General features: G+C 35.2%; 1 long non-coding RNA gene across 1 annotated transcript; it reads right to left on the bottom strand.

Moving 5' to 3' along the window:
- Positions 1–268: 268 nt before the first annotated feature.
- Positions 269–4,889, bottom strand: LOC135289021 (uncharacterized). The gene is made up of 3 exons (XR_010351811.1): positions 4,722–4,889; positions 1,092–1,232; positions 269–387 (listed from the first exon to the last, which is right to left on the bottom strand). It is a non-coding gene; the product is annotated as an uncharacterized LOC135289021 (long non-coding RNA).
- Between the last annotated feature and the right edge of the window lie 6,163 nt (positions 4,890–11,052).

The following is an 11,052-nucleotide window of genomic DNA, read 5'->3' as shown; positions in this document are numbered from 1 at the left end:
ATATATATATGAGTATTTATTCTTCAAAAATATAGTGTTTTAACATCCACAACCTACAAGGCACTTGCAGCCAAACAGAAAAACATGGATAACAAAAAATTCCGATGCTAAGAATCTTCAAGTTGTTTCTTTCCCAAGGGCATCATGTTGCGAGGGTTTGGATGCCAAGTCAAGAGTGTGCTGATGAGAAAGAAACCTTTTGTTTGACAAACGGAACTGGGAAAACATTGTCTACTGTCTTTATTAAAAATATTCTCCATAATTTCTGGTCTGAGCCTTGGAGAATGCAATTTAAAGACATGCTGCATTAGCTGCAGTGCTGTTCATAGCAATAATTTAATTGCAGACAAGCAAGAGTTGTATCCCAAAATTTTAGGCATTGTGAACCTGTAAATTAAAATATAGACTCCTATCAGGAAAAGGTATAAGGAAAATAGAAATAAAAATTTCTGAAGTCTACTGGCATGTTTTATAAGCATAAATGTAGAGGGAGCAGTGTTTTAACTAAACTACTCAAAACCTGATAATTGTTAATAAAATACTAATGGAAAGAATTTGTTCTTTGTAAAACTTTATTACACTGCATTATTACAGGCTAAATAGAAGCAGTTTGAAGAGTCATCTAAATCTGACCTTTCTCTGCTTCTTCCTCTAGCTCATTGTGCTATTAGCAATAAGTTGGATATGGAAAATATTCTTTTTTAAAGCAACACATCCCCTTGGGAGTAATTTTGGTCTCTGACCAATAGACATTTTTCTTTCTCTTACAGGACATTTATCAGGTTCAAGCATGTTTTGCCTCTTTTGCAAAGGACCACAAATCAAATCAAATATCACAAAGTACCTGGGGATTACCTATGCCTCATGCTCAACCTTATTATAGGTACTATCTCTTACACCAACATATCCCATGTGAAAGTAGCCCTATTAGTATTCTCCACTAATGCTTTAAAGCAGGCCATTGGATAAGGGAATAAAGATAGAACCTTTAAATTATTAATAATAAAAAAAGTCTCTTATATCATATCAATTCATGGCAAAAAAAAAAAGTAATTTGCTACGGTGGAATAGGCATTAATTGAAAGGTTGACCTTCATTCAGCACAGCTTAGACAAGATCAGCAGAGTGGAGGCACTGGCGGACTGCAGATCTCCAGAGGGTTTCCAGCTTCTTGTTGTGATGCTTTGGATGAGGCTTTGCATTCTTCCTCACTTCAGGGACTTGTTATACTGCTGAAATTTGTGAAGTGAGGAAAAGAGCACTATTTGTACACAGGCTTCTGGCATGTTTCAAAATATGGGGCCAACAGGGTCATACCTTTCAGCATCGACCTATGAGCTTGCCTGCCTCACATTCCCAAAGCATCATTGAGAACGGGGAGCCACGTGTGAGTAGTAGGATTCTTCTACTTAAGACATTATGGCACCTGATTTGGATTCTCTATTGATTTGGTTTCATCAAATGGAGCAGATAAGCATATTGGCCAGTGTTCATTGCAGGTGCCGGCAATCACCAGTGGACTATGAAAACCAAACAAAATTGTACTTTCCTGAACATGTTTTTTTCCTGGGAAACTAGATGTTCCAAATTCTGCTTCTGAAAATGGAATATTTTTTTCCAAAAAAGAAAATAAATATGTGTGTGATTTTATCATTGTTTAAGTAAGATGAAAATAGTAGTAAATTGGAAGTTTTTTGAAAGTCTTCAGAAATGTCAAAACACATTCTCTAAATCTGGAACATATTTCTGTGTCTCATCTCTAAAGCTGACAAGTTTTTCAATCTGTGTTTCAAATGAAGCAGTGGTGGCTTCCCCTCAATGAAGTCTTGTAATATCAGCGTCAGATTTACAGAATCATTTTTAGATTCTGCACCTCTCAAGAAAAGAGATTCTCCAGCTAATGTCAACCAAGGAAAGAGCAGAACTCCAGCTGATTGACAGACCCTCTCCTGCTGCTATGCCATATTACAAGACTAAATATAGTTTCTCAATATTACTTTTCTGTTTGAAGCAGATTTGGCTTGCAAAATTGGAGCAAGGAAGAATGAGAATATATTCAGTGTGGCAGACAGTGTTTAAATAGCCCATGAAAGGAAAATCTGTTCTTTTGCAGAAAGAGGTTTCTGTCACTTTACTCATTTTTCCCAGGTCATACATCTCTGGGGACAAAAACCCCAAACCAAACCAATTGTTGTTGGTCAACAGGCAAAAAAATCCCACCCAAAACAAACAAACAAAAAAACAACCCACCCAAAAACCCCCCACCCCTCTCTCCAGCATGATTACAAACCCACGCAGATCAAACTTAAATTTAACTATGCATGGAAATGAAAAAGCAGTTACATTGTGGATTGTTTGAAGACAAATTTTACTACCACTGAACAGAATTCTAGAAATCAAGATTATAGCATTTACTAAATGTCAGACAATTCCCATTGCATACAAAGTAGAGAGAGAGGACTCATGAAAATATTCTTCACACTGCTGTCAAGATCACAGAATTAGGTGATCTGTTCATTTCTTTGATGTTCTGGCATAGCTAGTTTGTGGTATGACATCATAATTCAAGTGGGAAAGGCAATAAATTAATCCTCAAATTTGAAAGAAAAAGAATGGATTAAAATTGTGGGAAATGGGACAGTTCAGGCTCCTGTGCTATTTCTGACATTACAATAATGAGCAGTAGTTGTTTTTTGAAACACTTTTTTTCCATTGTTCTAACTTTCTAGAAAAGTGCTTTTTAAAGTCAAAAAACTATCTATGGTTTACTTCTCTAATTTGTTTGGAAATTTGAAGTGACTGAATAGGGCAGATATGGCCTAAATATCACTGAATTCAGCAAAAGTCAGAGGACCTTTAGAAATGCCATTTTTTAAATAATCTAGTTACATTTTTAGTGTTCTTTTAGTTGTAAAGAATTAGGATGAAACACAGATGGGCTCAGACATGCAACAATATAGTTGAAAAGAAAAATATAAATTAAACTGGAGCTGCTGTGATCAACCTCAAAATGCAGAAGGTAAATGGGGTCCTGTGATAGTCCACTGAAGGAATTGCAGTCAAATATGATGCTTCTGTGTGTGTGTGTGTGTGTGTGTGTGTGTGTGTGTGTGTGTGTACTCTTCAGGCTGAGTAGGATGTATAATTTATGGTAATTCTTTAAAGTCAAGCATATTCCTGCTTACTCTTTGGGGTATTAAGTAATAAAAAGTAAGGCAGAAACCTACTTTTTTTGCCAACACTATTCTTTTCCTGTTACAAGATATTTTTCTAACAATGCTCTTCATGATTTTTTCCTCTAAGGCTCTACAGGGAAGACAGATTATAATCCTTGCATTCCTCCAGAAACGGTTCTACAAAAGGGAGAATCAGAGTAATTAATTTTTCTACTATATATTGTGAAAAGGCACAAAAATTATCTGTATAGCACTGACACAGAAAAGGATAAAGTAGCATCAGTTGAGGCTTGTTCCTTATGCTTTCTCTGGTGTTGTAGCATTTAGGAAAAATATCAACACTGGAGGTGAGTGGATCCATAGGACATATCTTCCCCAGCACTGTAATATTCAGGGGGAAAATCAAAGAAAAGCTAGCCAGAAACTGCAAAAGTTTTATTGACTTCCTAAGTACTCAAAATATGTACCACAATTTGGACTAGGACTGCTTCTGCATTTTTTGTCTGTTTGCCCACACCGTCATCCAATGTCAAGTAAGTTGTTATATCTCATGAGTAATGAAAATTTTATTACAACTATACTTTAACTGAAAAATAAGGAGTTGAATTCATACTGCACACTGGAAACTTTTTTTTAAAATTTTGTCTTGTTATTTCAAAATGCTCGTAATTTTCTGAAAGGTACCAGCAGTTTTCCTGACGTCATTTAATTAGAAAAGGTGGAAAATTTTGCTTTTTGAATAAAATTGAGAAATTCTTGAGGTGTAGTTTGTAAACCGATTTTTTCTCTCTGCGTTCTAGGTAAAATTTTTACACATTCATATCATAAATACTTTGTGAATAAGGGAAATAATTGCTCTTATTTTCTAGTGGTGTTTAATCAGTGGATCATGGTTATTAACTTACCTGTGACAGAAATAATGGAAGCCAGACTTAAGTGACTTAAGTGTCTGTTTGTTGTCTGAACAATACAACAATATTTTCTGTTCTTTGAGTTCTTTGCTCTCTTCTGCCTTTTTTCACCCATCAGTGGTGAAAAAAGTTTTCACTTTTTGGAGTTTTCCTACAAAACAAGCCTGCAAAAAGCATGGTGCACAAGACTGCTCTGCAGAGCCAATCAGGAGACCTTTTTAACAGTTCTGTGCAGTAATGTTTTATGTTGCCTTCATGGTAATCTATACCCTATTACAGTGATAAACTCTAATGTTAATTAAATATTTGTATTTGCAATAAGCATTTAGGATTAGTAAGAAGTAATAAGTGCTCTTAGATTAAAAAAATAAAATAATAATTTCTTCTCCAGCAAACTGTTTCTTTCACTCCCTTTATTTTAGTGTCTGCAAACCAGAAATGAATGTGCATGATAATATGAATAAAGCTTGCACAGATGTAAATACAGTCACCAGTATTACCAGGACTATTTGTGCAAGTCTTTCTTCACATAAATAAAACTTGCGGAGTGAGTCCTGAAGTCTTATATCATGCTAAATGAAAAAAATTAACAATTTCTCTTCAACATATCAGGACAATCAAGAGCACATATTACCTGAGAAATCAACAAAAACTCCTCTCCATTTCTATTTGGTTCTCTCCTGCCTTGTGGGCTCCTTTTTCAGCTCTGTGCCTGTTCTGGTACCCCTGGGCAGGGGGAGATGCGGGACCCCAGCAAGCCATGCTGATCACTGTACAAACCTCCCAGAAGCTCATTGCTTCTTCTGGGAAATTATTGAAAGGAGTCATAGAATCACAGAATGGCTTGTGTTAGAAGGGACCTTCAAGATCACCTAGTTCCATTCATTATCACCAACAGGAACAGGAATGAAGAGCCCAATGCCACTAGTCCTCCAGACTAACATTCCAATTTAGTGTAGGAGTTGACATTCAGGTGGGCCCAGGTAGCATTTGTTTCATCTAACATTATTAATTTTGGTTTCATTCTGCAACATCCCAACTACCTAAATCTCTGCCTTCAGCTGCGTATTCCTACCCTACAATCTTCACAGTAAAACTCCATAAAACTGCCTAAATGTATGGAAGGTGATAGTTTTAGGAGGGTACTCTATTTGAGGTTTTCAGGAGAGAGGTGATTTCCTATAGAGAACATGCATTTTAAAGCCCACAGGCTCCACAGGTCCCACCAACCCATCTGGTGCTGTCCTCACTCCTTTGGCTATACATCTCACCTATACTTGCACATAAAAAGCCCAGCACCTTTTCTCTGATCCAGAGTGTGGGTGGCACACTGTACCTTTATAGAAGAAAACTCTCTTTCCAAGGAAGTCAGGCTCATATATTGTGCTCACCATCCTTGATCTGCTGCAGAAGTCAGCTCCAAACGTGTCTGGGAGGATGTCATTTGCACTGACAGTGCAGCTCTGACAGGACTCTGTCAGGCAGGCTGCAGTGAAATTGCACGGACAGTTGCTCATCCAAGCTTAGCACCAAAACATTTTACTATCATCTTGTCCTCTCTCCAAAAGACCATTTACCCTATATATATGGGGACCCAAAACTATATTTCCCTGTGGTTTTATGCTGCCATTTTCCATCTGACATGAAAATGTCATATGAGATGAGGTAGCTATTATTAGAGTTTGATAAGCCAGAGGAGGTAGATATGTGCCATTTAAGTTGAAGCCAGATTGTGAAGCCCTTATTTCATGTTGATAAGTCATAACAGGGTTGGTTGTGGTCTTCAGCCTATTGATAGTTACCAAGTCTTGGGAGTACTGCCCAGTGTTTAAAAACTCGTATTTGAAAAAAAAAAAATACAGTTTTAGGGTTCTTTCCCTAATGAACCACTGTTAGGTGTTTTGAGCTTTAGTGTAAGAAAAAAAATCCTAAACTGCTGGTTTTGGTCAGAATCTTTTTTTGGCTCTTGTTTTCCTTCACTTTTCTTTCTCTGTCTTTTGAAGTTTCAAGAGGCAAGATCTGCACTTAACCTGTGGCTCTTCCCAGCCCCACAATATGCTTTATAAATCTTTGAGTGTCTCATACTGTGTTCCCCACTGTATAGAATAAAGTGGAAATTAACTTCTGCAGAGAACATTACCAAGATTTATTGATCTGAAAGGATAACATTTTCTTAGTCAAAACTGAAGCTAAACATGAAGGGAAGAGACTAAACATATTTAGTCCTGTGAGCTTTTTATAGCTGATGTGCCAGGACCTTATTTCCGTTTTGGAATAATCTATTCTCTTTCTTTTTATTTTTTTGAGCTCAGAGAAAATGTCCGTATTTGTTTCCATGCTGTAGTTCAAAGCTTTTCTTTTTAAATTTTAGTAAGGACACTTCTCTGCAGGCTTTCCCTGAGGTCTGAAGTGGGTTTGTTGTTCCTGAAATCTCTGCAGCAGTTCTTTTTAATATCATGCCAGTTTGGAATTAAATTGCTTTTCACCTCTGGCATCTGTGACATGAAAAATATACATTTCTGTGTTCTGAAAATAAGAGGCAGTTAGTATTTTGACATTTAATGAGTCTAGACGTACCAGTTAGGCAGACTCAAATCTTTACAGTAGTGGCTTTTCAGAGTGTCATTTTAAAACTATTTTTAATGCTTCCAACTGGTGTAACTAAATATGCTTTAGAAATGTGATTTTTATATTTTTGGAGGTTTTTTTTCAGAGATGTTAAGAGTTGTTTGAAATTCTCTAAACAGATCTATATATATGGCATCTCATTTGTGAAACTTTTGATAGTAGTTTAAACTTAATATGTGATTTCTGCTTGAAATGTCTAAACTAAACCTATGTTCCAGTGTATGGAAATAAGTGGAGGTGTAAGCAACACTGTAATAGAAAAAAAATGCATAATATAAATTTTTTTGGGGGTAGTGGTAATCAAACCTTTTTTTATTATTATTTATTGTCAAACCACTGCTTGAAACTTCTCAGACAAATCTTATTGATCATATCTCTAGTTTGCTTATATTTATAGCCAGCTAGAGCTTGAATGCCTAAGTTGTCCAAAAGCTTCTTTGCCTTTTCCATAATTTATTAAATGTTGTTTATCTATCTGCTCCTCTGATTTGTGCTCATCAGCTCTTGCTACCACTTCCCTAATCTAAATATCCTCTCCTTTTTCTTCTGAGACACATGGGCATAATTTTCCTCACATTTTTGGCATATGTAAAGGCAAAAAATCAGCAGCTTGGGTGTACTTTAGATCTCCTTTGACTTTGAAAGGTTTCTGTACAGGAGTCCATTCCCATGGTAAGGCTCAGGAAAACCACTGTGGCCATGCCGACCCCCACTGAAATAATTACTATAAATTGCTGCTCTAGCAAATTTATTTCATTAAATTCAGCTGGTTTCATTTATAAATCCAAAGTGGCATAAAATCTTTGTTACTGCAAATGAAATTATCCCAATTTTAGGAACAAACTGTTGTTTTGAATTTCAAAGTATGAGAAAAGTTCTTTTTTGTGAAAACTTTTTCAATACACACTCATTAGAGTAATGAATTAGTGGTAAGGCAATTCTGTGTTTCATAAAACTAACCAACTATTTTCATTGACAGAATGAAATCCTAAAGCTTTGTAACACAGGCTTCCCAACAGGTGGTCTGGATGTTACTTTTCCCAACCCCAAGTGTAAAGGTCTCTTGATGGAAAGGTAATTGTTAGTGTTGCAAGTCTTCAGAAAACAAGTACACCAGTTCACCTTCCTTAGCACCCATGTGCATATTTACAAATTGAAAGTTTCCCTTGTACTTCTCAATCCTTTTCATGCCTATGTAGGCTTCCTTTCCATGAAATTATAGGTGTAGCTATGCTTACTCACTTCAGTGTTCCAGGGGTGCTTCATTCTTGGATCATTCAATCACAGTCACAGAACGGTAGGAAGGGCAAAGCCTCTTTGAGGTGCTCTTTGAGCCTCAAACAGACCTCTTTGAGACTTGCTTTAAATCTCTGTATTGACATGTTCTTCTCAATCAGTGACAGAGGAGGAAAAAAGAGAAGAGTCTCGTAGTTACCTATAAATGTAAACATTTTTTCTTTGCTCATGGGGGAACTGGAGCTTCTTCCAGGCATTAAAACAATCAAAGGCATTAGACCTCCTCCTTGGCAGAAATGAGCTGCTGCCAACTGCTTTTTCCAATATCTCAAACCTTCTTTGGGTCTTTTTGTGATGAGAGGAATGTGCACTGTCACCTTTGAGAAGTGCTTCTGTAGGACAAGCAGCAGAAATCTCCAGTGTGGAGACAACTCAGTGCTGTTGGAAGTCACAGAACAATAGGTTTCTATTAGCAAGATTAAGGGTTTAATATCCAGTTCTAGCCCACAGATTCCCTAAGAATTATATTTCCTAAGATGATGTTAGTTCTTTGAATTATAAAACGAAACAAGACATAACAAAAAGAAGCCCCCAGCATGTACAGGTGGAGATCATGTAAAGGCGGTAATGTCTATGTGAGAAGGCACTTTGATATTTGGAATTCTGGAGTAAAATTGTGAAAGCGTGTCTTTCTTCATATGCAATATTTGAATCACTTAGAATATTCATGGAAAAAAAATAACATAATTTGTGATTGCCTGTGTTGTTTGCAAAGCCATGGAGGTGTAGGAATGTAATCAGGAAAGTCAAAGGAAGTTCAGACTCCAAAAGGAACAGCTTTCCACTTTGATTAGATCATCAAGTAACATTCAGGAATGACTGTCACTATTTTCACAAATCTTGTAGAAGACCCTTACTCCTACAGAGGACAAGCCAGAAAATCATCATGTTATCTTGCATGCAGCTATAATATTTCCATGTTTCAGGAACTAACAATGAGAAATGCATTTTTCTTCCACATTTCCAGCATGTGGTTTACATAACATTAAGTTGTTAACATTATCCTCATACTCTTCTGCACTATCACTTTTATACAATGATGATCAGGTTATTTTGTAACATCTAATTTTGTTTTGCAAAGTCTAACATTCAGATTTAAAATATTTCTATATTTGAATAAGGAAAAATCGTGCTTTATAACTTGATGGTAAAAATCAATAGTGAAGGACACGCTATCTAAAATTTTCTTTGATTGCTTTATATATTGATTTAAATTACAAATTTAAATTACACTCCACCAAATTTCAACCCCTTCCTTCCCTCCCTCTTTTTGGAAGGCAAAGAAACCCTCAATTTTAAAATAATTGCAGAATTATTTAGTCACACAAGTTGTTTGTTTAATTTGATAAATTTTTTTTCTTCAGTCTATTGTATAAAAATTAGCTGTACCAAGTTGATGGCTTTTAAGGTCAGTAAGTGAAACATTTTGAAGACAAGATTATTTCATTTCATTAATCCATCATTAGACCTAGTCTTTCAAAATTCCTCTTTCTCAAGAATTTAAATGTCAAATATTTTATAATTTCCATCCACTGTTGTTTTTGAAATTCTATATGGTATTTATAGCTGGAGTTTCCTGTAGTTAATTTTGTGTTATATTTAATTTTTTTTTTAATGCATGCATGGATTTAATTTTGATACTAGAAGAGCTTTTCTTTTAGTAAACACAAGTACTACAAAGGAGCTTAATCTTGAGCTCATATATTTATGGCACAGATAGAAAAGGTTTTACTGCCAATGTACGATGTATTTATATACAATGTACTAAGTATTTATATATTTATTTTATAATATATAATTATTATATTTTTGTTATAATATTTGCCTTTTTCACCATACATTTTCCTTTGGAGGAGTAGAGTTTTTCAGACAACAGGTGAACACATTTAATAATCTTATCTTTTAATTTCATATTTCCTTTCTTAAACATGACAGATTCTGAATTTCTCACTGTACCTTATAGCTCTTTTTATTTTTGTTGAGAAGTTAGGATGAATTTTTCAGGAGTTAAAGTAATGATGAGAAAATGATCCGTAGATGACTGAACAGAAGTAAAGTGAAGAACAGTGATATCTTCAGAGGTCACGTTATTAAACAATGCAGGAAGCTCAAAAGAACAGGAGCAGAACTTTTTGGGAAGCCTCAGTTGTGCCTCCATTCTGTGTAAGCTTCCAAAGATATATTGCTTCCTGACAATTTAGTTTGGTTTCTTTTTTTATTGGTTGGGTTTTTTTTGTTGTTGTTGTTTTTTTAATTTTTTGTTTGTTTGTTTGTTTGGGTTTTTTGTTTTTGTTTTTGTTTTTGTTTTTGTTTTTGTTTTTGTTTTTGTTGTTCTTGGAGGTTTTTTTTCACAAGCCTTTTATCCTTGTCAGAAACTCAGAATAATGCTGCATGTTATCTATTCAATATATAGAGAAAGTACAATTAGCACTGGAAGCGGGGCATAAAGAGCATAGGTTAAAAAAAGAAAAAGAATTTCAGCTCCTTGACCCTTTCTGAGAAGGAAAATATAGAGCATGTTAATAATTTCTACATGTCTCTATATATATGTACAAATGAGGGAAAACTGAGGGTATTTCAGAAAGTGGAGTGGATCTCAAAAATATATAAAAGGTTTATTTCAGTCTTGTAAGAAAGGACATAGAGACAGAACCAGTTTATAATTTTTTTTGTTAAAAGTTTATTTTCTTTCAAAACACTGTTGATCAAGAAGTGTAGAACAAAGGTGTTTATACTAAAAATAATAAGTTTTGACTCAGTACCTGTCATTCACTTCAATACAGAATTCAGAAGACTTAGGGGGGAAAAAAAATCTCTTTACGGCCACAACCAAGTATATGGAGAAAAAGAAGGGTGAAAATATATTTTCAAATGACAAAACTTGTTTTATATAGAAGTTGACAGGTTGAGAAATTAATAGAGGCAGTTGAAACCAAAAGAAAAAAATCAGGGCTAATGACAGACTTGTTGAAATTATGTCTGGTTACTTTGAGCACCTCTAAAATTAGCATATGGAGCCTTTTCAATTTAGGACAGCTCTA

This window comes from Passer domesticus, chromosome 1 (assembly GCF_036417665.1).
Source record: "Passer domesticus isolate bPasDom1 chromosome 1, bPasDom1.hap1, whole genome shotgun sequence".
NCBI classification, from domain to species: domain Eukaryota; kingdom Metazoa; phylum Chordata; class Aves; order Passeriformes; family Passeridae; genus Passer; species Passer domesticus.
The sequence above is the reverse complement of the archived record's forward strand: the minus strand, read 5'-3'. Positions and strand labels throughout refer to the sequence as shown.